General features: G+C 42.8%; 1 protein-coding gene across 16 annotated transcripts in view; it reads right to left on the bottom strand.

The window, feature by feature from the left end:
• Nucleotides 1–17,589, bottom strand: part of ZFHX3 (zinc finger homeobox 3) — a 1,205,541-nt gene that overhangs the window by 395,365 nt on the left and 792,587 nt on the right. For 14 of the 16 annotated variants that reach the window (XM_039503280.1, XM_039503282.1, XM_039503284.1 and 11 more), the window contains one exon: nt 6,335–6,479. The exons of 1 other annotated variant lie outside the window; for it this stretch is intronic. The gene's annotated coding sequence lies outside the window, so the exon portion shown is untranslated. Of the gene's footprint in view, nt 1–6,334; nt 6,480–16,381; nt 16,519–17,589 lie in introns of those variants that run through there. One more of the 16 variants, XM_039503286.1, reaches the window with a different exon arrangement.

Here is a 17,589-nt window from a genome sequence, read left to right as displayed (position 1 = left end):
TGTTATGAGTATCAGTTTGGAACTGCTAGAGTATTAACTCTGGTCATTTAAGTTTGATCTCCTTGGGACTGAGAAGGGAACACTACATTATCTGAGGTAGAATTCAACTGCTTTTACCTGCATGAACTGTCAGCATACAATTTATTGCAGTGCTTACCTGATTGTTCTCTAAAATCTATTCACAAAGGATACTCTGAGAGATGGACTCATAGACTCAAAGGTCAGAAGGGACCATCATCTGTGTCTTGTATAAAGGTACTAATACTTCCCTGTCTTTACTGGAAATACATTGCTTGATGCATCCTAGGACTGCATTAGCCTTTTTCATGGCCGCATTACATTGATGGCTCATAGGCATCCTGTAATCCACCAATACACCCAGTTCTTTCTCCTCCTCTGTCACTTTCAACTGATAACTCTCCAGCTTATAGCAAAAATTCTTGTTGTTAGTCCCTTAATGCATGACCTTGCATGTCACATTCCTATTACTCCAATTTATAAATTCATCCACCTATTGTATGATATTCTGGTCCTCCTCCGTATTGGCAATACCTCCCAACTTTTTGTCATCTGCAAATTTTATTGGCGTGCACACACTTTTTTGTGTGCCAAGATCAGTAATAAAAATATTAAATAAGATTGGTCCCAAGACCGAATCCTGGGGAACTCCACTAGTAACCTCCCTCCAATCTTACAGTTCACCTTTCACTATGACTTGTTGTAGTCTATCCTTTAACCACTTCCTTATCCACCTTTCAGTTCTCATATTAATCCCCTTCTTCTCCAATGTAACTAATAATTTTCCATGTGGAACATTATCAAGTGCCTTACTGAGATCCAGGTAGATTAGATCTACTCCATTTCCTTTGTCTAAAAAAATCAGTTATCTTCTCAAAGAAGGAGATTAGGCTGGTCTGGCATGATCTACCTTTCGTAAAACCATGTTGTGTTTTATCCTGATTACCGTTCACCACTATGCTCTTAACTACTTTCTCTTTCAAAATTTGTTCCAAGACCTTACATACAAATGTGGTCAAACTAACAGGCCTGTAGTTTCCTAGATCACTTTTTTCCTTTTCTTAAAAAATAGGAACTATATTAGTAATTCTCCAGTTATAGAGAATGACCCGTGAGTTTACAGATTCATTAAAAATCCTTGCTATTGGGCTTGCAATTTCATGTTCCAGTTCCTTTAATAGTCTTGAATGGAGATTATCTGGGCTCCCCAGTTTAGTCCCATTATGCTGTTTAAGTTTGACTTCCACCTTGGATGTGGTAATTTCTACCTCTATATCCTCGTTGCCTTTAGCTACCCTGCCACTACCCCTAAGATTTTCATTAGCCTCATTAAAAACTGAGGCAAAGTATCTGTATAGGTGTTGGGCCATGGCTAGATAATCTTCAACCTCCACCCCATCCTCAGGGCTTAGAGGTTACACGTCTTTTCTTTTTTTATTATTATTTATATGGCTATAGAACCTTTTACTATTGGTTTTAATTCCCTTTGCAAGGTCCAGCTCTGTTTGTTTTTTGGCAGTTCTCACTTTATCCCTACACTTTCTGACCTACAAGAGGTAGCCTTCCTTGCTGATCCCTTCCATTTTCCCTTGTTTGTAGGCTTTCTGCTTTCTTTTAATCACCTATTTGAGATGCTTTCTCTTCCAGCTTGGGCTGCAACCTTTCCCAATGAATGTTTCCCCTTGCTTGGGATGCAGACTTCAAATAGCTCCTGCAGCTTTGATATAAAGTAATTCTGAGCCTTCTCCAAATTCATATCCTTGAGTTCTTCAGTCCAGTCCACTTCCTTAATTCCCTTAATTTTTTAAAGTTAGCGCTTTTGAACTCAAGGAACCTTGTTGCAGATCTGTTTTTGTTGGCAACTGCAGGGAAGACTCTATTCCACATGAGAGGGCCAATGTCTCAGACACACAATTCCTCTCTCTGACTCTTTTGTGGTTCTTGCCTATCATCAAGGCCTCAGGATGCCTCTGTCTTCCACTAACACTTCCCTGTCTGCAGAAACCAAATTCAGTCTCCGCCCATCCCTACACCTTGAACACAAATCTCCACAGAAAGTTTGCAACTCTGTAGTACCCACAATCTGAATAGCCATATCAAAAAATGAAATGTGGACTGGGGATTAAATCAAAATAATGTACCTATTTATACTGCTCTGCAGGCATGCATGTTGCTCTACAAGCAGATAAAAATTACGGGCCCTTGCCCAGAAGAGCTCACAGTCTAAAGGAGACATAAGATAGCAATGGATAATGGCAAAGTAGATTGGGGAGGGGGATGGAAGCATGAGGGTGACAATGGAAGATCATGAGATATGCTTATTGTCAGGAATATTACATTTGAGGGCAACATCTGGAATGAAGGCTGGGATCTTCAGTGAGTGTTGAACAGAAAGAATTGAGTTCAGAGCAGGGGTCTGATGGGGAAGAGCATCCAATGCAGAGCTTTGGAGGAGAGGAAGACATGGTTGGAATACCAGGTGAGGAAGGTGATTTTGGTGGTAGCATGTTGGGTAGACCTGAGGAATGCAGTCTGAGAACAGGGGCAGCTAGAGATTTAGAGGTTGTAGCAATCAACATGCAAGTTAGTCAGAACATGGAGCAAAGTTTCAGCAAAAGAAGAAGGGATGGCTTTTGGGACTATTATAGGGGGAAAACTGGCAGGATTTAGCAATAGCCTGGATACAGGGAGATGGGTAAGAGGAAAGAGAACGGAGCTGAGTATAACACAAAGGTTCTGAGCCTAGGAAGGACTTGATTCTGTTCTCATACAATTTAACGGCAAAACTCCTATTGGCTTCAGTGATGCAGGATCAAGCCCTAGAGCAGCTGGTGGCGTGGATAACAGCGATTGATTAAGAAGGAAAAATTAAAACACTTCATTTTCACCTTACTGACTATGAGTTGGTGATGAAATACTAATGTCCAGTATTTCAGAAGGCAAAATAAATAGTTTGCAACTGATACTTGAGTGATGGGGTTGCAGATTATGCTCTACACGTTAGGGCAGGTCTATGTTAGAAAGTTTTGCTGGCATAGCTATATTGGTTAGAGGCTTGATATTTTGCCAACATAACTATGCCACTAAAAGCCCTAGTGTAGGCATAATTACATTGATACAAATATTCTTATATCAGGATAATGTATGCTAGTCAAGGATTTTTATGCCGCTAAAATTTTGTTTTAGCTAAGAGGGTTTTGCCAGTTTAACTCTACTGGTAGTTAAAATGACAAAACCTTCCTTGAGTAGACTAGTCCTTAGATCCATGCTGCTCTTGGGTGGTTAAGAACTGGGATTTCTGCTGGAGATGACCATCTCTGTCTCTGTAAACAGGTGAGAGATAAGGTGGGTGAGGTAATATCTTTTCACCCACCTTGTGTCTCTAACATCCTGGGACAGACACAGCTACAACTACATTATATACAACATCGGTAAAAATGTGGCAGGACTCTGCTGTTGCCATAGATTAATTCCTGGTGATTTTGAGGAGGCTGAAAATAGTCTGAGAACTATGGGATGGGGCTGAAAAATTCTATGCAAAACACTCTAGTATATAACTAAACCTGGGGAGCTTGTGCTAGAGTTTACATAATCTTTGTTAGGGTTATCCTGTTAGTAAAGCAAAAAAGTAGAAAGAAGGGTTAGTTTGCATAGTAACCTAGAGTTTGTCTGTCTCTTGACATTTATGATCTCGCTAGTTATTGCGTAGAGCTGAATCTTCCTTTTTGGAGAAGATTATTGAGAAGGTTGTGCTAGAACAGTTCTGTCAATATTTGGAATTCTCGGGATTTCTTGACTCTAGCAATTTTAGTTTTAGATCTTGGAATAGTACAGACACCATATGGGTTATATTGGTTTATTTCCTCCTGGGGATGGATGGTGTCCATGCTGATTCTTCTATATTTGTCATCTGCCTTTGGTACCTTTGTTCATGAAGTTTTGTTGACTCACTTTACAAACCAAAGGAAAGGTAGATGGCGTAGCTATTGTATGGCTCTGTCCCTTTCTTCTGACAGAAAACAGTAGTACTGGGCAATTCCTTATTTGCCCCTCAGGGTTCTCTCATGCGGGGCTCCACAGGGACTACTCTGTCATCCCCCTATTTAACATATACAAGGGGCCGTTACAGGATTAGTGGGGATATAGTGGTTGTAGAGTCTTCAGTATATGGATGAACCCAAGTTATGTATCTCCATCTCTTCTGACCCAGCCAATGCAATTGAGCACCTTGCCCAGTTTCTCAACAAAACTAGAGTGTGGATGAGAGCTAACTGGCTAAAGCACAACTCAGATAAAATAGAAATGATGCTGATACAGTGGGGAAAGTAACCAGAAGAAATTATGAAGATTTATCAGAACCCTTTTTGAGGAGGTATGCCTGCCATTTTTTATGCAGTTTTTCAGCCTGGATTTCTTGTTAAAATTCTTAGCACCTGCTGCTTGTTCTGGTAGGAGTGGTAACAAAAGTGTTTTCCATATTTTGTGTTTGGCAACAAAGCTGTTGCTTTTTCTTTCAGGTCTGTTACTCACCACAGGCATCCTTCGCTTTGTCACTTCAATCTTGGATTACTTTAGTGTTAGACAAAAATTACAGCTAGTGCTGAATTCTACCAGTCATCTAGTAAACAGGGATTACACTAGTGCTGCATGATCTGAACAGGCTACCAGCTGATTTGTGGGTGATGTTTAAGGTGTTAATTGTAGCCTATAAAGCTCTAAATGGTTTGGCCCTTGCCTATTTTTGAGACTGACTCTCTCCCTCTGTATTTCGGAGGCAACGGCAATCAGCTGAGGCATTTGAGAGCTAGGAGGACCTTGATTTACAAGAGAACTGCCACTAGCACAGCATTATCAGTGAGGGCTCCTCCAGATCCCACATTTGATGATTTTTAGGGCAAGCTGCAGCACCATCCTCTCTTCTGAAGCTTTCCCTGGGAGACATGTGTGTGGAGAAAGGTTTAGAGTATGGAAGGCTCTAAATATTGCTGAAAGATTATTTGGTTAGTACTGAACCAATTTGTAAATGCTTTTGATTGTTTTAAATTTGTATATGTGCTATGGAGACTAGTGTTCAGCACATTAAAAAATCTAAATAAAAAATACAAAGAGAGTATAATACTTTCCATATACTGGAAAAGAAAGAGACTTGAGGCCAGATTGTGTGGCCCTCTGCAATGCACAGCAGGCCAGGAGGACCTAAGAGTCTCCCCTCTCCCTTTCACATTTGCATATGGTCCAGATGGTATAGATGGGGAGTACAGGCACCGTGTCAGGCAAATGTGCCCTGTGATGCTAGCCTCCCAAAAGGCAGTAGAGCCATCACCCCAATCTTGCTCTGCCTACTCAGCAGAGGTAGGTGGATACGAAAGGGAAAACATCCTGCATGCTCCAAAAGGTCTGCAGCTTTCTTCTGTTACAGCCTCCTCTGGCCAAAGGGCTGTGCCTTTTGGGCACAATCAGTCTGTCTGCTGCAGGGTTTATTATCACACATTTTTAAATTTTAATGTACGATTATTTGCATGAGATTTTTGTGAAGCTGCAACTAAAGTTTCCCCTAACACAGGTATGTCTGTTGGCCTATTCAGGCAGGTCTGGTAGCCCCAATGTATGACAAATAACAGAAATCTAATGAAAAAATGACATGATTTAATGGGGAGCCCAGGTCTCTCCAATAAGAGGGCAGTAAAATGGCTCATTCTGCTCTCGCTCTATTTTACCAGGGATCATTCTGCTCCCTCACCAACAAGAAGCTGAAAGCCAAACATCTATGTATCTAGGTCTTTATATGATCCTCATCACCATAGTATTTGAGTACCTCACAATGCTTAATAGATTTAAGCCTCACAACACACCTGTGAGGCAGGTAAGTATTATTCAACTGAGGCAGAGGATAGATTAAATGACTTGAGCAAGGTTATACAGTAAGTCTGTGGTTGAGCTGGGACTTGAGCGGAGGTCTTTGGGTCAGATCAGTAGCCTATCCACTAGACCATCCTTCCTACTCTCGTGCCATTTGATCATTTGACAGCCCGTTATTGATTACTCAGACAGAAAACCAAATATGTTGGCATCTCTCATTCCTATTTTATTCAGTCTTGGCAGCTGCCAAGTTGTTCCCTCTCTGTCCTGTTCTGAGTGCTGAGTCCCTCTTCCCATGTTTGCTGGAAAGATCTGTCTTCTCTGACATATCCAAGATTCCAGGCAGAACTTTCCCATGCCATCGTCCCTCAAAATAGCTGTGTTCTTCATATTTATAGCAATGCAAGACTCCAGTGGGCCAATTTGTTGAATTTCCACTGTTTTTGGGTTAACTTACCTCTCCTACATGGCCAGTCTCTTCATGCCTCTATTGATAGGATGTGTTTGATGGTGGTGGTGGTGGGGGAAGTGGAGTATTCAAGATGGTAGCTGAATAGAGTGAAAGCTGTTTTGCATATTTACTGTTCTTTAAAGCTGGTTTTCTAAAAGAGAGAAAAAGACAGAGAAAGGGATTTCTGTAAGTAGCTGGGACAATGAGAACAAGGCAGGCAGTATGCCAAGCACGGGATGGCTGCCAAAACACATATCATTAGCTTGGACCAGCTATAAGCAAGGAAATGAGAAACATATGTTGGAGAGCAAGGTTAGGAGTGAGGGACTATGGGTCAGTGACAGTCGTCCGAAAACTTTTCCCTTGTTCTTCAGCTGTGGCCTGATGGTGTCAAATGTCATTCTGATGGGCTTAATTTCTCATGGTGGTCAGGCTTATTTTGGCTTGTTTTTTTTTGGAAGGGGGGGTTGTTTTTTTCCCCTGATGTGAATTATTGGGAGGATGAAGAGAACAGACAAGGAATCTCTTTCTATTTTTTTTCACAGTTATGGGAAAATAACAACCTTGTTTTTTGTGATGCTCTCTAAATTCCTCACCCTTCTATGAAATAACGGTGTCTCTGGGACTGGAATTCTGATTGGCCTATGAGAGAAGAAAGGGGTGGGTTGTGTGTGTTCCTAAGTAGTTCTTGCTGTTCTTTCTTAAATATAATTAGATGTGCCTCATTACCTCGTACAGAAGTCTTTTGTACTTTTTCAGAACTGTATTTCCTGAGAGTCATGACATGCCACAGCTTGTAGCATCCACTCCTATTTTATCATATTAACAGTTTATTTTTAACATTTTTATCATTTATGCACACTTTATCCAAGCTGTTTGCAAATTATTTCATTTTTCTCCAAAGGCTGCACCCAGCTGATCTGTTAGTCACTGACACTTAATAAAGTGTTTGAAGTTCCTGCTCCCTTCCTCAACACCCTCATTCCCTCCTTTCTCTTCTCCTTTGATGGAGGCTTCACTGGATAGCTCCTAAAGAATTTTGCTCTTTCCCTCCCCGGGGCTGAGATCTGCTGTTCTCTCTAATTCCCACATGTAGAACAGCACAGTCAGAAGCACAGATGATATTCCAGGAGGCTATTGTTTGGCTACTGTTCAGAAGAACATGGTAGCCTTAGTTGGCAGGACCCTCAAACTCATCAGAACTGTGCTGTGGAATTAGGTTTGGCCTTAGCTCTATTATGTAGCACAAGTTCATATGCATCTTTATGCTTGGAAATGTGTGCAGTGTTGGAAAAACTGTGCAGGGGGGCAAGAAAGAAAATCAAATTACAAACTGAGTCCCTACCCCTAAATAAGCCCCCTAAACCTTTGTTATCAATGGACGATACAGGTGATTTTCAGATGGTTTCAGCACTGTCTTCTTTCTATTAAACTGGGATTCCTTGTTCTGGAAGGTGCAAGTACTCCTGCTTTTACAACAGCATCACAAAAGACATAAGGGTTATAAGAACAGAAAGGGACAATGCTGAATGTCTGAAACTTGAACTGACCCACATGGCATGGAACATGGAGAAAGGTAAATAGTGGTGTCCCCCAGGGGTCTGTACTGGGACTAGTGCTGTTCAACATATTCATAAGTGATCTGAAAATAGGGGTAAACAGTGAGGTGGCAAAATTTGCAGATGATAGAAAACTACTCCAGATAGTTAAGTAAACAGCAGATTGCGAAGAGTTACAAAGGGATCTCAAAAAACTGGGTGTTTCAATGTTAATAAATATGAAGTAATGCACATTGGAAAACATACTCCCAGCTAAACATATAAAATGATGAGGTCTAAATTAGCTGTTACCACTCAAGAAAGAGATCTTGGAGTCATTGTGGATAGTTCTCTGAAAACATCCACTCAACGTGCAGTGGCAGTCAAAAAAGCAAACAATGTTGGGAATCATTAAGAAAGGGATACATAATAAGACAGACACGATCATAATGCTGCTATATAAATCCATGATATGCCCACATCTTGAATATTACGTGCAGATCTGGTCACCTCATCTCAAAAAAGATATATTGGAATTGGAAAAGGTACAGAGAAGGGCAACAAAAATGTTTAGGGGTATGGAACTGCTTCCATATGAAGAGAGATTAAAAAGACTGGGACTTTTTAGCTTGGAAAAGAGATGACTAAAGGGGGATACAATAGAGGTCTATAAAATCTTGACTGGTGTGAAGAAAGTAAAATAAGGAAATGTTATTTACTCCTTCACATAACACAAGAAGTAGGGATCACCCAATGAAATTAATAGGCAGTAGGTTTAAAAAAAACAAAGGGAAGTACTTCACAAAACACATGGTACTCCTTACCAGAGGGTATTGTGAAGGCCAAAACTATAACAGGGTTCAAAAAATAACTAGATAAGTTCCTGGAGGATAGGTCCATTAATGGCTATTAGCAAGGATGGGCAGGGATAGAACGCCATGCTCTGAGTGTGCCTTGCCAGAAGCTGGGAGTGGATGACAGGGGATGGATCACTTGATGATTGCCTGTTCTGTTCATTCCCTCTGAAGTACCTGGCATTGGCCACTGCTGGAAGACAGGATATTGGGCTAGATGCAACATTGGTCTAGGGTGACCAGATGTCCTGATTTTATAGGGACAGTCCTGATATTCAGGCTTTGTCTTATATAAACACCTATTACTCTGCAGTCCCTGTCCTGATTTTTCACACTTGCTGTCTGGTCACCCTACATTGGTCTGACCCAGTATCAGGGGCGGCTCTAGAAATCGGGCTGCCCCAAGCAGCGCGGAGCGCTGCGCCGCCCTTCCCCGGTCCCGCGGCGGGTCCCCTCTTCCCGCGGCTCCGGTTGAGCTCCCGCTGGCATGCCTGCGGCAGGTCACCGGAGCCCGGGACGAGCGGACCTGCCGCAGTCATGCCTGCGGGAGCTCAACCGGAGCCGCGGGAAGACGGGACCCGCCGCAGTCATGCCTGCGGCAGGTCTGCTCGTTCCGGGCTCCGGTGGACCTGCCGCAGGCACGACTGCGGGAGCTCAACCGGAGCCAAATGCCGCCCCCCCCCCGGGAAACGGCCGCCCCAAGCGCCTGCTTGGTGCGCTGGGGTCTAGAGCCGCCCCTGCCCAGTATGGCCGTTCTTATGTAACTAACAACTACTTAAACCTTCTAGGGCTAGCTTACTGGCTAAGATAATGGCCCTTACTGGTGAGCTCCTGGAACTCTTCCAACCACAGTCAATGTCAGTTTTTCATCTTTCATTCTTCCTTGCAATCTGTCTGCCTGTCTTCATTCCCATATGTGGACGTAGAGGGGAGGGGGCTATAGTGGATCCAATCAGATCCGCTTCCAGTCCTTTCATTCTTCTGCAATTACCTTTCGAAATGGACTTGGGTCAGGACATTGGACCACTACTCTGGTGAAAAAGAACCATGGACTCTCTAATGACCCAAAGAGATTAGGATCTCATTTTATGCCTGATCATAACATTAACAATATTTTGCACTTTTCAGTTAAAGTTTTCCAGGTTTTTAAAAATCCACTAATTAAGTCTCACAACACTTCTGTGATACAAGTATTATCTTTATTCTGCAACGGATAAAGGGGTAAAGAGACATGCTGGAGGTCACACAATAAGTACACGATAAAACCAGGAGTCCTGACTCCTAATTTCTTACTCTAGCCACTAAATAACAATCTTTACTTGCACACATCTGTGGAATTACCTCTTTGACCAAGACTATCTTATCTCCAATTTCTCCTACTTCAAGTCCCTCCTTAAAACACACTTCTTTCATATGTACTTAAATACTACAGTGATAAATGTTATAGAAAACTCTAAAATAGATAGATGGCAGATTTCCCAACACTGAAGCATTAATAACCTTATCATTAGAAACAAATCAACACAAAATTCATGATCACAGGGGTGACTAGGAGCAAGGGGTCATCTTTCCATAGTGCAACTGTCTCCATCCCATAATGTCATCTATATCTCATAATTGTAATGCCTTTTTTAAAAAGCCCACAAACCAGAATGGCCCTTCTTGCTGTCCACCATTTCTGACAGAAATACAAAGCCTGCATAGCTCTGCACTATTGTCCTAAGCATTGCAAGCAAAGGCTACATGACAGTCCTGTATTTGCAGAGCTGTAAGAACAACCAAATTAGCAGGGAATATGATGATTTCTTGGAGGACAGATTATGTGGGACATAGCAAGAACCGATTCAAGGTTGTTGGTGGCATTCATGGAGCAGCTGCAGATGGTGGAGCGCTGCTTCTGGGCCCGAGAAATGAGCACTGACAGGTGGGATTGCACTGTCAAACGAGTTTGGGAAGACAAGCAGTGGCTGCAGAACTTTCAGATGCACAAGGCCATATTCCTGGATCTGTGTGCCGAGTTTGGTGCAGCCTTCCAGCACAGAGACACCAAAAGGAGAGCTACACGGACAGTGGAGAAGTGAATGGCAGTCACACTGTGGAAATTTATAATGCCTGACTGCTACCGGTCAGTGGGAAATCATTTTGGAGTTAGAAAATCCATTGTGGGGGGCTATTGTCATGCAAGTTTGCAGGGCCACTGTTTCCTATTACACACGACTGTAACTGTTGGCAATGTGCGGGACATAGTGGATGGATTTGCAGCAATGGGGTTTCTGAATTGCAGTGGAACAATATCCTTATTTTGGCACCAGACCACCTTCCCACAGTGTACATCAACAGAAAGGGCTGCTTTTCTATGGTTTTGGAAGAGTTGCTGGATCCCCAAGGATGCTTCACCAACATCATTGTGGGAAGGTGCATGACACACACATCATTAAGAACACAGAACTGTTCAGAAAGCTACAAGCAGGGACTTTCTTTCTTCACCAGCAAATTACCATTGGTGATGTTGAAATGCGAATAATTATCCTGGGCGATCCAGCCTACCACTTGCTCCCCTGGCTTATGAAGCCATACATCGGCCACTTTGACAGCACTAAGGAAAGATGCAACTACTGGCTCAGCAGGTGCAGAATGACAATTGAATGTACTTTTGATAGCTTGAAAGGATGCAGACTTTTTCACTCACAAGATTGGATCTCGGTGAAAAAGACCTCCCAATGGTTATAGCTGCCTGGTGTATCCTGCACAGTATCTATGAAGCAAAGTAGGAAAAGTAGCTGTCAGGATGGAGGGCAGAGGTGAAGTGGCTGTCTGCTGAGTTTGAGTAGTCAGACACCAGGGCTATTAGAAGAGCTCAATGTGGAGCTGTATGGCTTTGAAAGAGCACTATAAGAGTGATGCACAGTAATGCGTTGTGGTGTACTGTGCTCTATCTGGCCCTGCTGTTTTGGGGCCTATTATGATACTTGGTGTACATCTATGACTATAACACTGTCAATGCACTTATGAATTCTGTTGTGCTTGCTATACATATATGATTATTACACTATGTTTGTCACCGATCCTATGAGTTGTGTTACACTGTACAGTAACAAGTAAGTGTGTGCTTTCAGAACTGCTAGGCACTTTGCAACATATGTTGTGAACTAATAAAGATGAATTATGTTCCAAATAATAGTATTTTATTCAGTAACAAAAGCAGTGCAAAGAAAAAAATCTGTGGAATTTAAAAGCAAATACATCAAAAACTTAAATTAATGGAACAGGACTTAACAAGGGGAAAGAATATTCACATCCATTTTAGCTACACATAGAGCTACCATGACTTTCACTGGTCAGTGGATGTGACATTGAGGTTGTCCTTAATGTGCCTTAGGGTGGAGTAGTGTGGGGTAAGGATGCAGCCCCTGATGCCATGTAGAATGTTGAGGGGTGGTGTAGGGAGGTGCTGTAATGGAGTTACATGATTGTTCAATCTGTAGGTCCACAAGAGTCTGCAGCATCTGTGCATGCAGATAGAGAAGCCTCATTATGTCCTGGTGCATATCCCTCTCCTTTTTCTGCTGGAAATCCTGTGCCTCTGTCTCATCTGCTCTTTCCTTCTCCAGGCTGTCTTCAATGTTCATAGTCTGTTGCAGTACTTGCTTGCCGGATCTCATTGAACATGTAATTCCAAGTCCTCCTCTTTCTCCCCCTTATCTGGCTCAAGCATTCTACAAGTGTGGAGGGGGTACCTCTCAAGGCTACAGTGGCAGCAGCTTCAGATAAAACACACAGAGCTATCGTTGTCAATATAGTCACAACGGAAGTAAAAATAAGATTCAGAAATCCCTTCCCTTGTGCCCCTAAAGTTTTACTGACACTTCTGCTTCAGAGTGTTTGTACACAGTGCCACTCCCAGCACCAGCCATGGTGAGCATGGCCCACCGGGGTGAGTGAAATGAGGAGGGAATTCCTTGGTTGCATGAGTATAGGGCAATGGCATTGAATACTGGTACCATTTTCACAGACAGTGGTGATTTTAGCTGATATTTCATTCCTCAGGGTAACAAAGGCACAGACAACACAGGTGTTGCTGGCATCCTGAAGCCACCCAGGCCCATATGCTGCTAGCCTGTGTATTCCAATGGTGACTGCCAAAGTTATTGCTGACTGGTATGGGAAAGTGTCCTACCGCAGAGGAAGAAATAAGGCTGCCATCCCTAGGAACCTTTGGAAGAGGATTTCAAAGTACCTCCATGAATGCTTCATCAAGATCTCTCAGGAGAATTCAATGGACATCCCTGTGTGCATAAACAAACTGCTCTTTATGCCCCCATCCCTTTACCTAACTCTACATGGGAATGAAAACCAGATAACAACTCTACCTCTTTTTATTGTACTACTATCTCTTCTAATATGATAAAACTAATGAAAAGGTGATAGCTGTGTCCTGCTAAGTTGAGGGCACCATCAGTACATCACTGTAATGCGAAATACAATTAAACACTTACTCGAAGTTCCTTCCCCTGCATTGGGCTCACTTGTGCTTGACTGCCAGGACTGACTGGACTGTGTTGGAGTTTCAGAAAGGTTCTGGCTTGCAGCATAGCTGGAACGCCCGGTCACATGTCCCCCACCCTTTTCTTCCTCCTCCTTGTCCTCACTCTTCACACCCTAGGCCTGTGGCTCAGGCTCTTCAGAGGAATCCACACGGGTGTGTGTGTGGGGGGGGTGATGGTGGATTTTCCGCCAAATGTGGCATGCAGTTCTTTGTAAAAGTGTCAAGTCTGCAGCTTGGCACTGGATTGATATTAGCCTCCTTGGCCTTCTGGTATGCCTGATGCAGTTCCTTCACTTTCCTGCAGCACTGCTGCTGGTCCCTGTTGTATCCCTTCTCCTGCATCCCCCATGCAATCTGCTCATGGATGCCCACAATTCTAAAGCTTGCATAGCCTATTTTCCTCATAGGCCCAGGAGATCCAATATCTCCTGTCTATCCAAGCTGGAGCATGTCTGGAGGGTGTAGTTGGCATAGTCAGCTGGGCAACTGCACACAAAAATTGGGAGCTGCTAGGTGTTCACCAAGTGGACAATAAGGAAAAGGCAATTCAAAAATTCATAGGGCTTTAAAGTGGAGGGAGGTCTTCTAGTCTCTGTGACCCCCAAGCAGTGGAGTTCATAGTTGTGACCAGAACAGACAGTGTAAGGCAGGGGTAGGCAACCTATGGCATGGGTGCCAAAGGCTGATTTTCAGTGGCACTCACACTGCCTGGGTCCTGGCCACCAGTCCGGGGGGCTCTGCATTTTAAATTAACTTTAAATGAAGCTTCTTAAACATTTTAAAAACTTATTTACTTTACAAACAACAATAGTTTAGATATATAGTATAGACTTAGAGAAAGAGACCGTCTAAAAATGTTAAAATGTATTACTGGCACGCGAAACCTTAACTTAGAGTGAATAAATGAAGATTCGGCACACCACTGCTGAAAGCTTGCTGACCCCTGGTGTAAGACATTGTGAGACAACTGCTGGAGGACTGTTTGGGTCGACATAAGTAACACCATGTCTACACTCGTGCTGCGTCAACCTCAATAAGTTGACTATGGGAGGTGGTGTTACTGAGTCTCTGTAATGGGGCACTTACATCAATGGAAGACACATTCAAGTGTAGACACATGCACTACTAGGTGGACAAAAGTCAGCTTACGTCAACGTAATTTTGTAATGTAGACCTGGCCTCAGAGTAGAGTCTGGCCTATAACTATTAGATACAGAGGAACACAGTAATTGCCATACTAGATCAGACCAGCGGTTGATGGCATTGGAACTATTTTTATAGCAGGGGTGCTATTGAACCAAACTGTAAAGCCGGTCTATGATGGAAACCACTTCAAGCCAGGTGGCGCTGACACATCCCCAGCACTCTAGTTCCAGCACCCTTCCAGTGGTACATCTACTCTGGTATCCAGCTCTCTGACAGTGGCTAATACCAGATGCTTCAAAGAAAGGTGTTAAAATCCCCTTAATGGATAATTATGGGATGACCTGCTAACAGTGTACTTTCCCCCCAACTTTATTCCTTGATTTTTACGCCTGTTCCTGAGGCTGAGGGGAAAAAACATTTATTTCATTTATATGGGATTTTCAAAATGTTTAATGAGGTTACAGATGAAATGATACCTTGACAATGGCCTTTGGGACCAAAATATAACTTTTCATCTGTTATCCTATACATTTTTGAGAACATACAGAAATTAAGATAAGCAAAACTGTTTTCCCCATCCCCCTTGGGCATTGACAAAATCTGCCATCTAGAGGATTTTTTGTTAGATAGACAGGTGATATAGCAGGTGACTGAAGAATTTCATGAGCAATGCATGAAAGACTTGGAAGAGTACTTTAGCAGACATTACAGTGTTGTTGTACATAAATACTGTAGATAGACAGGAAGCTCCAAAGGGATGGAGAATGTTAGAAGAGAATGAGAACCAACTGATTAAAATTATTCTAGTTAGATATTTATTTTACTATTTTTTAAAAATTGAGTTCAAATCATTTTTCATATGGGATTATTTTTCTTCCTGTAAAAGTGTTGTGTAATATTCAAAGTATTCAATACATAGTTGTATTTTCTATTCAACTTACAATATTGACAAAAATTGTTTAATAATCCCAGTAAGACACATCAGAATGCATATTCTACTGGAATATCATCACTCCTCTTGTAGCTGCAACGCTTGACCTCATGCCATCTTAGATATAGCAGTATTCCAACACTACTCATGCCTTGTTGTGTCTAGTTCATTATAGTTCAATGCAATGTTCCTCATTTCTTTTCTTTTGAACCAGGACACAAAGAAGAAAATGCAACTGGTATGAGGGCCCAGCCACAATGTAAAACCCTCAAACTGATGATAAAACATTATCTGGGGACACTGTTAATATAGTTGAGAAGTTGTTTATCCTTGTGTGGTACTGGAATTTGAGGGCTGAACTTCCCAGGCACAGATTCTAGGTGGGGCATGCTGAAGCTCTTGTTATGCCTAGCCAGTTGGAACTGAACAGAGGATAAAGCAGCTCTCTTGCAAGCACTGTAAGTATTGAATGATCACTGAACACCACATGGCAGCAGGAGTAAAAGGGAACTAAGAAATACCCTGAAGGGAGCAGTTAAAAGCCCCACCAGCGCTGAAGCCTTTGGAAATGTGGCAAACAACTGCAGAAGGTTTAAAAAGCACTTCATTCTGTATCTGCAAGCAATGGGTGGCAGCAAAAAGGCAGATAGTTAGAAGGTGGCCTTATTTCTGACAAAAACTGATTCTGAAGTACTTGATGTGTTTAATAGTTTTTGATTACTCAGGCAGAAGATGCTAATTATGAAACTGTATTGCAGAAATTTCAGAAGTACTGCACTACATGTAAAAATGACACAAGAGACATGTTTTTAACTAGACTACAAAAAGAAAGTGAAACCATAGAAGAGTGTGTGACTGATGTAAGGCTGAAGAGCCAATCTTGCAATTTTGGGTGGGGGTGGGGGGATAACTGAGTCCCTGAGAAGAGGCCAGAATCTGATTGGGACCTGGAAGAAGACATTCAGAGAGAGATTACTGGATGACCCATGATTAACTCTTGACAAAGCAATTAGAATTTGACAAAAAAAGGGAACTCACCCAGTCCAGAATGAATCTTATGGAGTGCTTTGACACTGGAAATGATAGAAAATCCAAACCACTATGAGAAAAGAGATCTGTGGCAGAAACGTATGCAGAGCTCAAACTCAAAGTCCATCCAAAACAGCACATGGGGCTGCACACAGCAAACAGCATAAGACAAGGTGATGCCTGGCATATGGGAAAAGATCCAAGAAATGCAATGGATTACTTCACTTTTCAAGCATTTGCACATACCAGCAATGTGTGTCAACTTGGTCAAACAGGATGGCAACAGCACCACTAGTTCAGACAAATTCTTCATGGAACAATGGACAATGTTGCAAATGAGGATGATTGGACTATCAACCTGAAGGCAAATGGGACGTTTATTAAGTTGGACACTGATAGGAACTAAATCTATCGGTAAATAAGAAATTGGAAAAGATACAATTTATAATAGTACCAGGGAGAAGAACACCTATTATTGGGTTAAAAGCATTTCAAGTCCTTGGTCTCATTAAGAGGATGCACTTTTTGGAGGAGCAGGGGACCAAAACAATTGAAGAAGATCTGAAGATGTCTTAACAGGGGGTAGGGAATTTCTTGGAGTACAAAACAGATCTGAAGGAGGCCAACCACCCTACAGTTCATGTGCCTGTGTGACCGCGTATAACAACTGGCGAAGCAAGGGTTAAAGAACAGTTCTTGGCTCAAGAGGACACACCCCCTCACTCCTGCTGGACATGCTCCCAGTGGAGGCAGCATTCAAAATGGAGCAGTTCAGCTCAGTCTGGGCTGACTGAAGAGGAGGGCAGTAGCCTTCTGTCAGAGACGCCACCGACTGCGAGAGCCAAGAGGGATGGCTTGCTGTTGGCCAGCAAAGGAGTTTCTGGAGATGACACAGAAAGGACATGAGAGACTCCCATGTCTAACTCCAGAGATGAAGCTGGAGTGACTGGGACAAGGGTAGGAAGCATCTCAGGAAGCGCATTTGGGGGTATTGGGACCTGAACCCTTTGTCAGGGTACCCTGGTTCGAAAGGCCTGGGTTGGAACCCGGTACAGTAGGGCAGGCACAGGTTCCCCTACCTTCCCCACTCTTGCTGCTAGGTGAAGTGGTCCTTTAAACTCTTGCCAGCAGGCATTACACCCCAGCGCATGGCTATTAGGCAATACTGGCAGCCCGAGACATCCAGACAACCCCTGACAGCCTAGTAGGGCTGCCAG

This window comes from Mauremys reevesii, linkage group 16, assembly GCF_016161935.1.
Source record: "Mauremys reevesii isolate NIE-2019 linkage group 16, ASM1616193v1, whole genome shotgun sequence".
Taxonomy (NCBI): Eukaryota; Metazoa; Chordata; order Testudines; family Geoemydidae; genus Mauremys; species Mauremys reevesii.
Note: the sequence above shows the minus strand (reverse complement) of the source record. Positions and strands in the feature narration are given on the sequence as shown.